General features: G+C 35.1%; 1 non-coding gene across 1 annotated transcript; it reads left to right on the top strand.

Moving 5' to 3' along the window:
- The first annotated feature begins 10057 nt into the window (after window positions 1–10057).
- Window positions 10058–10162, top strand: LOC141515639 (U6 spliceosomal RNA). The gene has a single exon (XR_012476401.1). It is a non-coding gene; the product is annotated as a U6 spliceosomal RNA (small nuclear RNA).
- Window positions 10163–18165: the final 8003 nt, after the last annotated feature.

The raw sequence follows: 18165 nt of genomic DNA, 5'->3' as shown, positions 1-18165 counted from the left end.
TACTAGTTCTTCTTTCACAACTTGACTAATATGAAAAATGTTAAATGTTATTTTTACATGTATGACCTGTATCAGATTGTTTACTGCCATGGGGAGAGGTTGGGAAGAGAGGGCAGTAGCTCAAAAGTTTGCCAAAGGATGAATATTGAAAGCTATCTTTACATGTAATTGGAAATAAATAAATGAACAGATGAATGAATTAATGGATGAGTAGCTAGATAAATAAATTAATAGAAAGAAATATAGATAGATAGATGGATAGATAGTAGATAGATAGATAGATAGATAGATAGATGGATAGATAGATAGATAGCGAAGTAGATAAATAAATAAATGGAAATACTGGTAGAGAAACATAGTATAATGAAATCTCAAACTTCCTAACCTCTCCAGATCAGCATTTTAAAAGGAAGTCTAACCCAACCAGCACACATACGAATCCCACAAACTTCCTGGGCCCCGACCTCTGCACCATTTCCCCTACTACTTCACACCAAATCTTCTCTACTCAGACCATCACAATCACCTCCTTCTCACTGGTAAGGTCTCTGCTTACATCCCTCAGCTCTGATACATATGTGTGTGTGTGTTTGTCTTTCCTTAAAAGTCAAGAACTTTCTTATTTGTTAACAAGATAGTTGCCTTCCTAAAAATGACACAAAAAATATGGACCCTAAAAAAAAGTTATAGAACAGTTTATGCTGTCAAATAATTCAGGAACACAAAAATATTAAAATAAATAAATAAGGTCAACAGAATCCACAACCCTGAGCTACTCTTGGACCTGCTCCAGAGTCTCAGGGACTGGTCCTGAACTGAAAAAGTGGAGTCCTAGGAGGTCACAACTACTAGCCCAAGCTTTGGGTCTAATAAAAAGTGGGGAATTTGGAAGGGGTGATCCCGCCTTCTTTTGCCCATAATTCCTACTGTACCTGAAGGTACAAACAAATTATGGCATTTTACTTTGACAAATTTTTCTTGGCAATGAGTGTCGTAAGCAGTGCTGCTACTATCATAGTGCAGTAGAGCAGTTTAATGAGTTCCCTTGATATTTATCACCGAATAAGCAAAAAGAGAATTTATTCCTTAATATATCTATCTTAATAGAAGAAATACATGCTTTCAAAAACAAGTGCTATGGCAGAGGTGACTCTCTCTCTGTATTCCTGTTTTAGTACAGTGCCTACTACATAGAAAGCACTTAATAAATGATGTAACTATCTTGTTATCTATATAAAGACCATCTCTAACTCTCTCATTACCAGAAGAGGGCTGAGAGAGCCTAAGGGACTTACCCAGTCACATAGGGTTAAAGACAGGATTTGAACTCATCTTCCTGCACCCTAAACCACTGAGCCATCTATCAAAAGTAGAGCCAAGGGGCAACTAGATGGTGGAAGTGGATAGAGCACCAGCCCCTAGAGTCAGGAGGACCTGAGTTCAAATCTGGTCTCGGACATATAATAATTGCTTAGATGTATGACCTTGGGCAAGGCACTTAACCCCATTGCCTTAAATAATAAAACAAAAGAAAATAGAGACAAAAAGAAAACACAGAACTGAGAGGAATTTTAGATATAGCAACCAATTTCTAGATAATGGTCCTCTCTGTATTGGATTTGTCTTCAAAGTGTAGAGAGGGAATAATTACGTACACAGTGTTTATGATTAAGTTCTTATCCCTTTTGGTCCTCACAATATTCTTAAGGTCCTTGTATTATACGGGAGTTAATCAAAGAAATCAGAGGTTAAGTAACCTGCCCAGGGTCACACAGCTAGCAAGAATCCGAAGTCAAACTTCTACTGAGGTCTCCCTGAGTACAATTGCCTCAGTAGTCATAGTCTGGGACAAAGAGCATACTATTAAGAAAAATAAATAAGGACCTATCATCCTTCCTAACAGTACTACTGAAGAGAGAATATAATTTTAAGAATCTATTGTCCTAACCGTATAGCAACTAAATTCATAAAGGAAAAGTAATTGAGTTGTAAAAGGAATTAGATATATAAATAATATTCTCTGGAGACCTTAATACTCCATTGGTGGAATATGATAAATCAAATAAAAATATAAACTTGAAAAAAGTTGTGGGTTCAAAACAGAGTGCTAAAGAAGTGGATTTTGATAATTATAGTTGAATGAAGGATAGGTTTCATTACTAATGAAAATTTCCAGATTGTAACCTCATATCTTTACTTACAAAAAAGCTTGGGTTATTGATCATGTATCTTACCATTAGAGTATCAAAAGTTAAAGTTTCAAATACACCTGAATTTTTTTTAAAAAGATAGCACTCTGTAACATGCAAAAGTTAGAAAAACAGAATTGATCAGCAATAGATAATAATGCAACAAAAATAATAATGAATAATAAAAATAAGATCAACCATTATATGCTATATGGAAATATAAAAATGACTTGATAAATAATATCTGGGCTGAAGGAAAAAATTATAGAAACTTATTCTCATACAATATTATACTGACTATAAATTCAACATATGACAATAGGTTGCAGTCTAAGCAGTATTTAGAAGCAAGTTTAAATGTCTAAATACAGATTAACAAGAAAAAATCAGAGTTCAATTCTTAACCAATGAAATTCAAAAATAATTAAATTAATATATAAAAAGCATGCACAAAGAAGAAAATTAGGAAATAAGAGAAATCAAAATAAAAAAAGTTGCTGTTAAATACTACTTATGAAAGCCTTTCTGTTTCCTAACTGTCAAAAACAAAGATGCTTTTGATTACATGTGTATTATTTTCATTTTTTATTAAATGACAAATTAGAAATAAAGCTTTATCATTGATGTTGTTTCTTCAATCACCTTTTTTAGAAGGAATGAGATTTTTTTTTGGTATCTTCTCCTTCAGACACTTTGTGAATTAATACTTCTATGCATCCCTACTTGTTTCACCTCCAGCACAGATCTGCTGAAGGCATATTTGCCTTAGTACAGTTGCTTTCCCTATTTTTGTTCTATTATACTTAGAAACCCAAGTGATTCAATAAAAATTAACCAATATAAAAAGCAGACTTAAAGAGATAACAGCTTGTGAAATAGGACTGCAAAAATCATCAACATTTCCATATCACTAACAAAATACAAAAGAAATAGAGGAAATACCATTTACAAAAAAATGTCAAAATATATCAATGACTTAGATGATCTGCAGCAGCTAGATGGCACAGTGGAAAGAGCACTAGCCCCGGAGTCAGGAGAACCTGAGTTCAAATGTGACCTCAGACACTTGATACTAGCTGTGTGACCCTGGATGGGCAAATCACTTAACCCTACTGCCTCAGCAATAGAGAGAGAGAGAGAGAGAGGAGAGAGAGAGAGAGAGAGAGAGAGAGAGAGAGAGAGAGTGAGAGTGAGAGTGAGAGTGAGAGAGAGTTATACAAAACTTATATAAGTACATTTATATGTTTGGAGAAGACTTCTTTTTTGTTTTGTTTTGGTTTTTTTTAGGTTTTTGCAAGGGCAATGGAGTTAAGTGGCTTGCCCAAGGCCACACAGCTAGGTAATTATTAAGTGTCTAAGACCGGATTTGAACCCAGGTACTCCTGACTCCAAGGCCGGTGCTTTTATCCACTATGCCACCTAGCCACCCCATGGAGAAGACTTCTTAAAAGTCAGTATTTTCTCTAAAACATAGAGAGAACCATTTAAAGAATAGTTTTAAAGAGCTTTTATTTTGTTTTGGGAGGCAGTTACTTGCCTAGGGCCACACAGCTAATTAGTGTCTGAAACTTGATTTGAAATCCAGTCCTCCTGATTCCAGAGCCAGTGTACTATTTACTGTGCTACCTATTTTGGTAGATGTGATTTTATAAAATTGAAAATTTCTATACAACAGAAAATACTGCATTCAGAATAAAATGGAAAAGCTGGGGGGGGGAATATTTATCCTAAATTTCTGATTGAAATCTAGAAGGAAAAGATAAAAATTTATAAAAGAATTATCTATTCTCCAATAAGAAAGTAGTAAAGGATATGAACAAATAATACTGAGAGAAAAATTAATCATTAGGTACCCAAAAATTTTTAAATACTACAACTCAGAGAAATCTAAATTAAAATAACTGAAATACCAACTACATTCATCAAAAATGACAAAAAATAATTATAATTGACAACATACCATGCTGATGAAATTGTGGAGAAACAGATCTATTATGCTGCTAATAAAGTTGTGAATTGATGCAACCTCTTTGGAAAGTATTATGGTATTGTATATTAAAAGTTATAAACCAAAAAAAAATTTATAAACCAGGGTGGCTAGGTGGTGCAGTGAATAGAGCACCCGCTCTGGAGTCAGGAGTACCTGAGTTCAAATCCAGCCTCAGACACTTAATAATTACCTAGCTGTGTGGCCTTGGGCAAGCCACTTAACCTCATTTCCCAGCAAAAAAAAACTTAAAAAAAATTATTAAGCCAATGATTTTTTTGATCTTTTGAACCTGTAATCCCACTTGCTTAGAATATAAAGGTGTTATTGAAAACAGGAGGAAAAAAGATCTATCTGTATTTGTAATCACAAAGAACTAGAAACAAATCACGTACCTAGCAATTGAGGAAAAGCAAAACAAAAACTAGTATACAAATAAAAATATAGCATCAAAATGATAAATATAAAGAATTTGAAAATATGGAAGATGTAAATTAATGCTGAGTTGAGAAACCAGTTAGAAAAATAATTCTATCTTGGTATATGTGAGGTTTCTTGATGGTTAATTAGTTTAGATTTATAAAAAAGTTTTTGAAATACAATTTACTCAAGAAATTTTTCTATATGTTCTTTACTGAAAACATGACCATATATATATATACATAAAAATCACTTTTTTGAGAAAGGAAAACAAATAAATTAGGTGCTGATGAAAATTTTTCAGTAAATTGCAGAAAAGTTCCTGCTAGAAAATTATTTTGTTTCATTACTTCTTTTTATTCAATTAATCTAGGTTCTGCTCTTAAGGGGACAGTGTCTTAATTTTAAATACTAACTTACCTCAATGAGGGTGGGGGCTGGGGGGGAATAGATGTATTCCAGTAAGTTTTAACTTTTTCCTTTTGAAAGAGCTATCTGCAGTCAACCTACAGTCCAGATGGATAAAAAAAAGCAAAGAAATAATCTGAATCCAAATATCATCTCTGAGGTAGCAAGTGGGAGAAAGAAAATCTTCATCTCATCCATTGCATTAAGGAGGTCCAAGGTTTTTCTTTTTTATTTCAGCAAGTTTCCTCCCTACCAAATAGGAATCAAGACTATTATTTAAAAAATATATTTTTTAATTCTTCAACTTAACAGCTTGTTTACACACAAACGGGACCCAATTTCTATTCTATTTTAAGAACTTCTCAGTTTCCATGACACTGCAGTTCCCAGTTACCCATGTTGGGATTGACAATACTGCTGTGGTTTTGTGACTAGCATTTTAGGAAGGACCAAGATAGCTATGACTTGTTTTTAAAATTATTTTAGAGGATAAGAATTTTAATGTCAATAGCAGGATCATAATTCTGAAGATACCAGAAGACAAGAATATAAAATAACTGATTGTGTATGCTTGATGGAGTTATCATTGAATAAAAATAAAAGGTTTGTCACTGAAACTTTTTCATATGTGTCTAAACCACAGATTCTCAAACTGGGCTTCACTAACTTTTTGATTATTTGTTTTATTATTATTTGGTTTGATTTTCTTGGAAATTGGCTCTCCCTCTTCCATTCAGACTGGAAGTACAATGGCCCCATCCCACTATTGATCCCCACGGGTACCTTTGGAGGGCCCGTTTCCAATGTGAGGCAATCTTCATCCACATGGGCATCCTGGTACCCCTTCCCAGGAACATTGCCAGGCAATGCAGATACCTGACCTTGTAGACTACTGAAGCTAGGAACTCTTGTGTTCAAGAAAGCTATTGATCCTACCTTGAAGCAGGTATTAAAGGCACAGGCCTTTTTCACGATTTTGTGCATTTCAATTGGTTTCCTTTGTAATCCTATCTATTTATTTTTATGCCTTTGAAAAACTTATCTTTAGGAGTCCATTCATTTCAATCAATTGCCCAACAGGTCCATGACACAAAAGAAGGTTAAGGACATTTGCCTAACTTTATGCCAGGGATCCATATGCCATGAAGGTTCTGGATTACTTTGGAGGGGATCTAGACAACTTTTACTTAACTCCGACTTATCCTCAGAAATCTGGATGGACTGTCCAGTAGCCTCGTACTAATTTTCTTGGGTTTTAATAAGGTCAAAGGAAGCTTTATCATTTAAGAGGAAGGATGACTCAAAAAAAGTTACATTTTCTACAAGCAAATTATCAAGGACTATGCGTCCCACAATGTCCTGCTCTGTTTCTCCTGTGCCCTATTTACATTCAAAAGGTTGTCTTCCCTAAGTTTGTTCAGACAAGTTGCTGTACTGTTCTTTTGATAACTCCATGAATAGGGATTTATTTTCATTTAAGTAGTGTTCTTTTGCTTATTTGTAAGTAGATATGTCTGTTGATTTAGGACAATTCTCTAAAATTAAGTCATCTCACACATACATCATTCTCTCTCTCTCTCTCTCTCTCTCCTTTGCCAGGCTAATCATCAATTTAAAATAAAAACTGCCAAGGGGGAGTGGGAAAAAAATAAACCAAACCAGGGAATCCTAACAAACAAGTCTTATCCCTTGCTCAAGTCCTGAGGTCAGGTTGAAATGAAGAACTGTTGTTCTGCTATGGCTGTGAAGATACTAGGCAATGATCATGTTTTTATAGTGTTAGCTTGGGTTTCCCTCAAAGGCAGACCACTAAAAGCAGTTCCAAGTTGAAAGAACATTTTGCATAGTATCTTAAAAAAAGGGGGCTCATATAGGTGGCACAGTGGCTAGAGCACCAAGCCCTGGAGTCAGGAGGACCTGAGTTTAAATCAGACCTCAGACACTTAATAATTACCTAGTTGTGTGGCCTTGGGCAAGCCACTTAACCCCATTGCCTTGCAAAAAAACTTAAAAAGGCAGGGGTTCATCAGCTCCCACTCATGATTCTTTAGTCAGACTAAACCAGAGGAGAATGATCAATTAACAACACACAAAGCATATAATATCCTCCAGGTCCCATTAGGCATCAGACAGATACAAAACTGAGCCAATACTGACCTTCAAGAAGTTTACATTCCATTGGTGAATGTAACATGTTCACAGAATAATAAATATGAAATAAATACAAAATAAGCACAGTGGGAGGAAGGCACTAAATCACTTTAGGTATCAGGAAAGGTCTCTTAAAGGAGGATAGCATGTGATTCTTGAAAAAAGCTAGGGATTCCAAGCTATAGAGGAAAGGAAAGGGCACTCTAAGTATCTGGAACAGAGTGCAAAAGCAGAGCTGAGAAATGGAAGTTTATGTACAAGTAATATCAAGGAGATTTATTTTTATGGAGTAGAGTATGCCTGAGGGAAAGTGATAAGTAAATAGTTTAAAAGGTAGACCAGTCCATTCTGGAATATGGAATTATGCTCAGACTGTGCTTACAGGGCCTTTACCCTAAAGAAATTTCTTTTTAAAAGAGAGAAAACGGACTCATTTGCACAAAAAAATATTTATAGCAGTTCTTTTTATAGTAACAAAGAAATGGAAAACAAAAAAATTATAATATATTGAATGTGATATAATACTATTGTGCCATAGGGGAAAAAACAACATTGTAAAAACAAACATCTTGAAAAAATTTAGGAACTTGGATCAACATAATGACCAACCTCTATTCCAGAAGATGAAACTTTCCTCCTAACACAGAGATGATGAATTTAGGATGGTGAATGAGGCAAACCTTTTTTGGCTATGACTGATGCTTATATTTGTTTAGCTTGACTATGAATTTTTATTACTGGGTCCCATTTTTCTTTTTTCTTTTTTGTAGGTTTTTGTAAGGCAATGAGGTTAAGTGACTTGCCCAAGGTCAAACAGCTAAGTACTTATTAAGTGCCTGAGGCTGGATTTGAGTCCTCCTGACTTCAGGGCTGGTGCTCTATTCTCTGTGCTACCTGCTGTCCCTATGTTTCTTTTTTCAATGGGATGGAGATTAAGAGAGAACAAGAGAGAATATAGATTTTAATTGGAAAAAAGTAAAATTCAATTAGATGAAAGTATTTTGAATGAGAAATAACAGACATTACATTTTATTCTAAAGGCAATAGAAAACACCTGAAGTCTGTTGAGTAGTATAATGACAAAATCTGAGTTACACTTAAGGAATATGAATTTGTTGTTCTGTGGAGATGAGCTGGAAAGGAGACAGACTGGATGCAAGGAGATTAGTTAAAAGGTTATTGCAGCATTTCAGATGAGAAAAGATACAAGCCTAGACTAAAGTATTTGTGGTTTATATAGTCTAGAGAAAGGTATGGATAGATGTTGAGGAGGTGAAATCAATATGCTTGTACAGTATAATACTTGGAAAGGCAGGGGAATGAGAGTGTTAATGAGAATAAAGAGGATATCATGACTCCTGGGTTGTGAAGAAACCCAGTGTTGTGTGTAATAAGAAATTTAGTGGTGCCCTCAACAGAAAGAAAAATAAAGGAATTCTAAATAGAGACAGAGAGAAAAATAATGAGTTCTCTATTGGATTTATTGAGTTCGATATACCTAAGGAATATCCAGATGGTCAAGCAGGTCTTTGGAGATGTTGGAAAAGAATTGAAGTTGAAGCTATGGACTTGGGAGTTACCAACAAAGACATGATAGTTGTATCCATGAGAGCTAATAAGATTAGATTAGAGAGTACATGGAGAAAAAGGGAAGGCATACATAGGACAGAGCCCTCCAGTCAGTCATGCCTGGGGAGCAGGACATGGTTGCTGATCATACAAAAGAGGATGATGAGTAGAAAGAGAAAAATGATACACAGTAGTATCACAAAAACTCAAGGTGGGGGTAAGATCAAAAGGGTTCCATTGGCAAAAATGTCAAACACTGAATAGATAACAAAGATTGAAAGTCTTAGCAATAAAAAAAAAATCATTGGTGATTTCAGAGAAAGAAGTTTCCATGAAGTAGTACAGAAGGAAGCCAGAACACAAGGAGGTAAGAAATGAATGGAAAGTAAGAGTAACAAGAATAGAGAGATGAATTTTTCTAGGAGTTTGGTTTAAAAGGGTAGAGAGAGAAATGCAGGACCAAAGTCAACAAATCAGTAAGCATTTATCAAGTGCCAGATCTAGTGTCAGGTGCTTAAAGTAAAGAAAAGGTATTTTTTAACTTGTTTTATCTTTTTTCTTAAAATGCAGGAGATCTGGACCTGTTTGAAACTCATAGAAAAGGAGCCAGTGGACAGGGAAAAATTGAATTAGTATGGTGTTGGCAAGAAAAAGAACCATTTCATACATAAAACAAAAGCAAAAGAGAAAAGAAAATGAAAGTGGATTTCTAAGGTAACTAAAGTGTGAAACTAGAGAAGACAGAAAGCTCATAACAAATGACTTTTTTAAGTGAAGTATGAGACAAGGTTTTCTATTGAGAGAGAGGGAGGAGATGTTTATGTAGGAAGCTTGAGAAGGGAAGGGAAGGCATGGAGAAGTTGCTTTGATAAGCAGAACAGAAATCAGGGAGGAATAAAAATGTGACTTTACTGCAATGCTGAATGTAGAGTAACACAAATTTATTGTGAACACTATGGGCTGTTTGATTTCTTCCAATAATGTTCAAGCAGTATAAAAATAGAAAGAAAAAAGGAAGATGATGGGAATAATCAACAGCTGTGGATCTGGAAATGGATGAGAGGTAATGGGTTACTGGGAAAGGTACTTAACTAAAGGACAGAGTTTTTAAAAGGAGAAAAATGAGGTCAGAGCAGGAAAGATGGCCTAGGAAGTCAGGGAGAGGTAAACTGACTATAAAAAATAAAAGGAGATGAGGTGAGAAATAAGCTAAAGGAACTTCAGAGTTATGAACTGTGAAGATGGAACATCTGTAGCAAGATCAAGGGACACATTTATAAAAATGATTTAAGTAAGTACATAAATAAGATTTTACAAAAGGAAAGAAAAATTGTGCTTCCTTTGGCAGCACTATACTAAAATTGGAACTATACAGAGAAGATTAGCATGGCCCCTGCACAAGGATGACATGCAAATGCGTGAAGCATTCAAATATTTTTTCCAAAAAAGAAAAAGAAAAGAAAAATGACTCTCATATATAGGAATACAGATTTCAATATCACAAAAGAAGGAACAGAATATTGGGGGGGGAAAAGTGTCTCTAGGGAAAATTATACAATTAGGTCTGAGTCAATCAATCAACATATTCTAAGGGTTCAAAGATAAAAGTGAAATAATCCCTCCTTTAAAGGATCATACATTCTACTGAACTAAAAAAAACATATAGGTGCTTATATAGTCTCAAATGCCAAAGAGATACAAGGTAAATTTGAAGTATTAAGGAGTTGCCTTAGTACCTGGATGAAAAAGGAAAGATTTCCTATGGAAGCTGGAACTTCCTATAAGGGAACTAGGGATACTAGGGTGGAGAGAGGACAATTCAGGTAAGGAAAATGAGCCAGTGCAGAAGTTTATTGAAGTGGGGGGGGTGGCTAGGTGGCGTAGTGGATAAAGCACCGCCCTGGAGTCAGGAGTACCTGGGTTCAAATCCGACCTCAGGACACTTAATAATTACCTAGCTGCGTGGCCTTGGGCAAGCCATCTAACCTCATTTGCCTTGCAAAAAAATCTAAAAAAAGTTATTGAAGGGAATTGGCATTGTATATAAGGATTTGTAAGAAAATCAATTTGACTGAATGATGATTTATGTGAAAGGGAGTAATAGATAATAGGATTGGAAAGTTAGTTTGGGGTCAAACAGTGAACAGAACTTAAATAATGGTGGGTATTCATGTTTGATCCCAAAGAGGTTAGGGATACTTAGTGATACTTAGAGGAAATATAACATAGTTAGACCTGCACTTCAGGAGAATCTCTTTGTTAATTATGTGGACAATGGACTGGAGAGAGGAAAAAATTGAGAAATAGATTTAAGAGTTCAGGAAGCTTTGAGGAAAGAATCATAAGTCAAACTCTTTTTCTAGGGAAACCAAGCAGGAAATGATGTGGGGACTCAATTAGAGCAGTAATTATGTGAAGAAAGAGGGAGGATGGATGCTTAGAGATGTTGTCAAGGCAAAAATGACAAGATTTGGCAAAAGATTAGTAGCTGAGACAACTGATGAACTGAGACAAGAAGACAGTTTTCAAACCTAGGTGACCAGAAAGACAGTGATTCCCTCAATAATAATAGGAAAGTTAAGAAAGGAAGGTTTGGGGTGAATGAGAATAAGTTTTGTTTTGAACAAGTTGAGTTTAAAATTCACACAGGACATCTCATCTGGAATGGCCTAAAGGCAATTGATAAAATGGAACCAGCATACAGTAGATACTAGGAAAGGGTTGCCATGATCTAGGAATTTGCTCACAAGGAGATACCTACATTAGGTAGTGCAGTGGATGGAGCACTGGACCTGGAATCAAGAAGGCCCCAGTTCATAACCGGTTTCAGATAATTATTAGCTCTGCGACCTTGGTTCCATCCACTCAGCACTGTTTGATTCAACTTCCTCATCTGTAAAATGAATTGTAAAAGGAAATGGCAAACCATTCCACTATCTCTACTGAGAAAACCCCAAATGGAGTCTCAAAGAAAAGGTCCAAAAATACTTCAACCAAGAAATAGCTTTAAAGAAACTGGTTGAAACCAATATTTCAGGTTCCATCCCATAATAATAGTAATAATAACTAATAATCATAAAATAGTAATTTTAATTTAAAATCAGGTATTCCTAACATTTTATTGTATTTTTAAGCTTTTATGACCCAAATGGAGTTTTCTTGGCAAAGATACTAGAGTGGTTTTCTATTAACTTATCACATTAAGTGACTTGCCCAGGATTACCCAGCTGGTAAGTGTCTGAGGCTAGATTTGAACCCACAAAGATAAGTTTTCCTGACTCCATGCCTGGGAGCTCTACACACAACCGCAATACCTAGCTACCCTAGTTTTAGTAGTTTAAAACTACTTCAGAGACCTTTGGGACATCCCATATTGCCATCGCTGTAGTCATGATATCACAATTAGGTTTAACATTCAAAGTTTAACTCTGCATAATGAGAACTGCCAAAGAGGTAGCAGCTGCTGCCAAGGAGCATCTTGCTTCCTGCCTGACAGGCCAACATTGATTTATTTGCATCTGTAAAGAAATCTCCATTTAACTTCCTGCCTATAAAAAGAAACATCTCCTGGTTTCTGAGAGCAGCACCTGGGAAGGTCATACAATTTCCCTTTAAGCACTTGAGTTTCCTTGTCCTGCTCTTGCCAAGAAAATCAAAGTGAAAGGAGCAGGAGGAAGCCAGTTCTCTGAGAGAAAGGACCAAATGAGCCAGTCAAGACTGGGTCATACTTGCAGAACAGAAGAACATCACTGGTCCACCAATTATTTCAGGGATTCCACAGTGATAGTTTAAGCCATGTGCACTGAAAAATGAGAAAGCAAATATGAAACTTTTAAATGACTTCATTGACTATTAAGGAAATTTTCTGTACTGTTCCCAAAATAATTTTATAAAGAACACTTTCACTGTGTGATTCAAGTGATATTAAAAATATCTGATAAGAGTAAGATTTTTTTAAAAAATCTTTTCCCCCAATTATTTTCCTTCTTTGAGATTTTCCCTCAGTTTTTTTTCCTGATTCCTTCTGTCATCCAGAAAAGAAAAAATGATCTCAATTTCCTCTAATGAGATGAAGGTCAAGAAAGACATATGCAGTTTTACACCTGGATTTTTAAAAAAATCAACTAATATAACTATTATAAGATAAGATAGCATTTTTCTGAAAAGGATACGGAGGTCTTAACGAATGGCAAGCCCATTGAACAGTCAAAAGTGCCTTATGGCTACCCCCCAAAAAATGCCAACACAATCTTGGAAAGCATTAAAGAAAAACAGTGGCTGGAACTAGAGAGGTCATAGCCCAACTATACTCTCGATAGACCATATTGGAGTTTAGTCATTAGTCATGTTATATAATTTCTATCCTCCTGGAATATGACAAATGAATAAAAGAAGTTGAAACACAGTGCTCTATGAAGTCCTAGGAGAAAATATTATTACTAAATGGAAGAATAAACGAAGACTTCATGGAAGAGATATATTTGGGCTTTGTGATACCACAAAATAACATTAAAACACTGCCTGTGCCCCTAAGGAATTCAGAATCTTTATTGGTCCTTTTCTAATTTTCTTTTGGCAATGTCATTTGTCCTCATACAAAGCACCAGAAATGGGTAGCAGTTATCAGATGTGACAAGCCTTGGAACATTCTCCATCACATTCTAGATGTATGCATAAGGAAGACAGAATGTTTAAGTATTTTTTAATGGCAGACTGATCATTAGTTTCTCATTACTGAGAGAAATGACTATTAATAACCAATAATTTGAGGAGAGCCAGATTTTACCCTTCTTCTAAAGACCTGATTTTTAAAAATTCAGTCTCTCAAAGGACATTGATTATGATATTGTACTAACTTTCTTGTTCAAGATCCTACCCTGTTGGAATAGCCATTGTGTTCTGCTCAAGCTTGAGGTGGGGTCATCCATTCTTTGAATAGATTTCCTAAGGCTGGAGGTAGTCAGGGTACAGAGAAAGTCTGCTCAAAAGTGGCATGATGTCACTCTAGGTCCCTCATTTTTAATATGGCCCATTGTGTTGACCAATCAGAGGAGATTTCCACTCCTCTTCCAAAAGAACATATAAGCTCAGAGTCTGCTGCCAAGATTGTCTTTAAGTCTAATAGAAATGGTCAAATGATTATCTTTTTATTACTTATATACTGGTCTTATTGATAAAAATGATTAAATTATGCAGAAACTATACCTCTCAAACCTTTTATAACTGTTTCTTGAGGAAATCGCCAATCACTAATAGTCATCTCTTCTTCCTCTGATCCTTGCTGGATAATCCTTCATGTGAAAGCAATTCTAGACTCACTTCAACATTCTTTGGGGCACATAAAGAACAATAAAACTGCTCAAACCCTTTGAGCCAGCAATTTCAATTCTGTCTATATCTAGAAGAAATTATAAAAACTGGGAAAAGTTTTCCTTGTTCCAAATATTCATAACTCTTTTCATAGTAGCAAAGAATTGGAAATTGAAGGGATGCCCATCAAGTTATGGTACATGAATACTATGGAATATTATTATTCTATAAGAAACCATAAATGATCATACTCTAGAGAAGCATAGAATGACTTACTGGATCTGATGCTGAGCAAAGGGAGTAGAACCAAGACAAAAATATACGCATCCAAAATAACATTGTGAGATGATCAGCCTTGATGGAAGCAGCTGCTCTCAGCAGTTCAGAGAGCTAGGACAACCATTTTAGCCCAGCTATGGACAATTCTATCCCCATCCAGAGGGAGTAAAACAAAACAAAAAAAAAAAACACCATTCAGCATATGATGAACACCACATTCACTTTTTTAAAAAATATCTCATGTATTTCTTTCCCTTAATTCAAATTCCTCATGCTGAAAATGATTGATCTGTAAACATTCTTAACATAAATGTGTAGGTATAATAATAACCTGACTGTTTGCCACTGAGGGGGAGGGAGATGGGAAGGGAGGAGAAAGGAGGCTGAAGGGAAAATTTGTAACTTAAAAAATCTATATTTGCATATGGATAAATATTGTAAAACTTTTATAACATGTTTTTTGGAAAAATAAAATCTCAATAAAAATCATAATCCCACTCAGCTTCTGTATAATAGAGAAAATAAAAGTCCTACTCACATGGTTCTTGTGAAGTTCAAATATCTAAAGTATTCTGCAAATCTTAAAGTGTTTATAAAAAGACCAGATTGGAATATGGGTAAGTTATTCATAAATTACTCAAAAGAAAGAGGAAAATTATAATGTGGGGTTAGCATTGAACTGTATATTATTAAAATGGTAATTTTAACTGAAAAAATCTTGGAACCAGAAGAGGCAAACATGGTAGAGAAAACTTAAATGATTATCAAGGGAGTAAGAAGCAGGAAGGATTTTTATTGCCATATACTAAAGATCACCAAAAAGGAATAAAAAAAGGCATTAGATGAGGGAAACATTATTAGATGAGGGTCAAAGAAGAGAAATGTATGACTGCTCCTTGGAGAAGATGAGATGATGATAACTGACAACAGAGAGAGAAAATAAAACTACTTCACAATTGTTTTGGTTGGTGATCTTTGGACTGGAAAGAAAAGAACCACAAAGAAGTTTTTGAACTTTTTTTTAAAGTATTTTGAAAATTGTATCTAATATGATTGGCTTCCTTTGAAATTTTAGATATTTTATCTTATGAATTTAAAAACATTTTTAAGAAGAGGGCATAAGGAGCTGCTAGGTAGTACAGTGGATAGAGCACCGGCCCTGGAGTCAGAAGGACCTGAGGTCAAATCCGACCTCAGACACTTAATAATTACCTAGCTGTGTGGTCTTGGGCAAGCCACTTAACACCCCACTGCCTTGCAAAAAATTTTTTTTAAAGTAAAAAAGAAGGTGCATAATTTCACCAGACATCCAAAGGGGACCATGACATAAGAAAAATGTTTTTAAAAAAATCCTTGTAAGGCAAATGATAGAGTAGGACTTGACCAAAGTGTTGCAGCAAAGATTGTCATGAAAATATAGGATGAACCAGATTTCCACCAAGAGCTTTATTAATACAGAAATATTGTAATTTTGTCATCTCTTTGTCTTGGTAGGTATGTCTTAAAGAGTTGTCATTGTTCATATTAATATTATTTTATTTTTTAAGGTTTCTATCATTTTATTTATTTAAAGCAATGGGGTTAAGTGATTTGCCCAAGGTCACACAACTAGGCATTATTAAGTGTCTGAGGTCAAATTTGAACTCAGGTCCTCCTGACTCCAGGACCAGTGCTCTACCCACTATGCCACCTAGCTGCCCCATTCTTATTCATCTTAATTGTGTGAAAAAAAATAGCAATAATAGTAGCCTACAGTCTACATGGTTTTTAAGGTTTGTAAAATGTTATGCAAATATTTTTATCCTCACAATTGTTCTGGAAGCTTGAAGCTGTTATTATCACTATTTTATGATGAGAGAATTAAACAGAGGTTAAATGACCTCACAAAGCTAAGGAAGAGTCTGAGGATGGATTTGCACTGGGGAATCTCTGATATCCAGTTCCAGAACCCTATCCATTTTGTCACATTCCTAAAATTAGTGTCAGAACAGGATTTGATCTTGACCCCAAATCTAATATTATGCTATGCTTTCAAGCATATGTATTTTTGTAAGCCTTGAATGTATTTACAGGATTGCAGTTCTACAAGAATCAGTTTAAGCTAATTCTCTGGGACTATTTGAGTTCTTCTTGTATAAAGTAATAAAGGAGATAAGAAGCCAGAAATAGAAGTGCCCAGCAAATTGATGACAAAGACATGATCTTTATGGCAGGAGATGGATTCTGATAACTGCCCCCCATTACTCAGGACATTTAGTATCCTCTTGACTATGTTACATTTGGCTAAGCGTTTCATAATTTCACCTTATGATCCTTCAGAACTTTTGGATCAATGCCACCTGGGGTCAGTGATTTATTTACATCAAGCCTGTTAATTAGGTCTAGAACATGCTGTGCCTTCAACCCTATTTGTTCTAATACATTTGACCTTCAAGTTTCCAAAACCATTTTGGGAGAGGGAATCTCCCTAACTTCTTGGTTGAAGGAAGGAATTGATTTATTCTCTGAGCTATCTCATCATCTCTGAAAGGTTTGGGGTTTTTTCCTTCTTTGTAACTAAAGCACCAGCCTAAAGCAAAACTAGGAAGCAAAGGACATATTTCTATTTTACCCTCCACTATACCTTTTCTGGGACAGACCCCAAATTGGTGTCTCTCCTGTCATGGGGAAAATCAGACTGATAAATGAAATTACATTTAAAACATTAGTATTCAGACCAAGATTTGTAGGCTCTATGTGGCTTTAAAAAAAAGACCCCATCTTGATCTCATGCATTAGAATATTTTGACAGCAAGAAAAAAGATGTTCTATTCACATCTTGTTCCATTGCTTCATTGTGACATGTAGATGATCCAGCAGAGTACAAATTCTGGCAAACCCTAACAAATAGGAATGGCTTCAACTATGAATCTGAGTGATGGATTTTATAGCTCTACCCCAATGGTCACTCCAGCTGAAAATCATAGAATCATAGATTTAGAAATGTAAGGTCAATAAGTCCAATCATTCTCCTTTTAAAGATCATCTTGGGGCAGTTAGGTGGTACAATAGATAGAGCACCAACCCTGGAATCAGGAGGACCTGAGTTCAAATATGGCCTCAGACACTTAATAATTATGTGATTGTGTGAGCTTGGGCAAGTTACTTAACCCCATTGCCTTGCAAAAACAAACAAACAAACAAAAAGACTATCTACTAAGTCACAGAGAGGATGCAATCTACATTAGTAGGGAGTAGCCACAACAATAAATCAAAATCCTTGAAGAATTGGAATATATGAAATAATTTAGTATGTGAAAAAGAACATTCAATATGGAGTCACTTGTTTCATCTGAAAAGATGGTTGTAATAATTCTTATATTGGCTATGTCAAAAATATGAATAAAAATAGTATAAGAAATGGATTGTTGATTTCCCTGTTGTTTTTTCTTTCTTCCAACTAATGCACACATTTTGTTGTCATTCCCTTTCAAAAATTAAGCAACCTCATGAATTTTTTGTTCGTTTTGTTTGTTTTTCTTTGTTATCAGAATGCAAAACATATTCAAATTGGGATCAGTCTTCCATTTTGTTCATCTAGAGATACTTCTGAAATTATATATGATTTTATCTCACTGAATATGGGTTTGTCTAATTAGAAAGAATTCAGAGGAAACTATGAAGACTTATATGAAATGATGTGAAGTATACAGAACCAAGATAACTTATATAATGATCATAATAATAATATAAAAAAACACTGAAAACCATTAGAACTGAGATCCATGCCATGACCAATCTTGATTACAGTGACTATAGAGTAAAACACAGTTTCTTCCTCCTAGTAGAATGGTAGTGAGCCATAGATGTGGA

Source organism: Macrotis lagotis, chromosome 2 (genome assembly GCF_037893015.1).
Source record: "Macrotis lagotis isolate mMagLag1 chromosome 2, bilby.v1.9.chrom.fasta, whole genome shotgun sequence".
Classification (NCBI taxonomy): Eukaryota; Metazoa; Chordata; class Mammalia; order Peramelemorphia; family Peramelidae; genus Macrotis; species Macrotis lagotis.
This window is presented reverse-complemented; position numbering and strand designations above follow the sequence as displayed.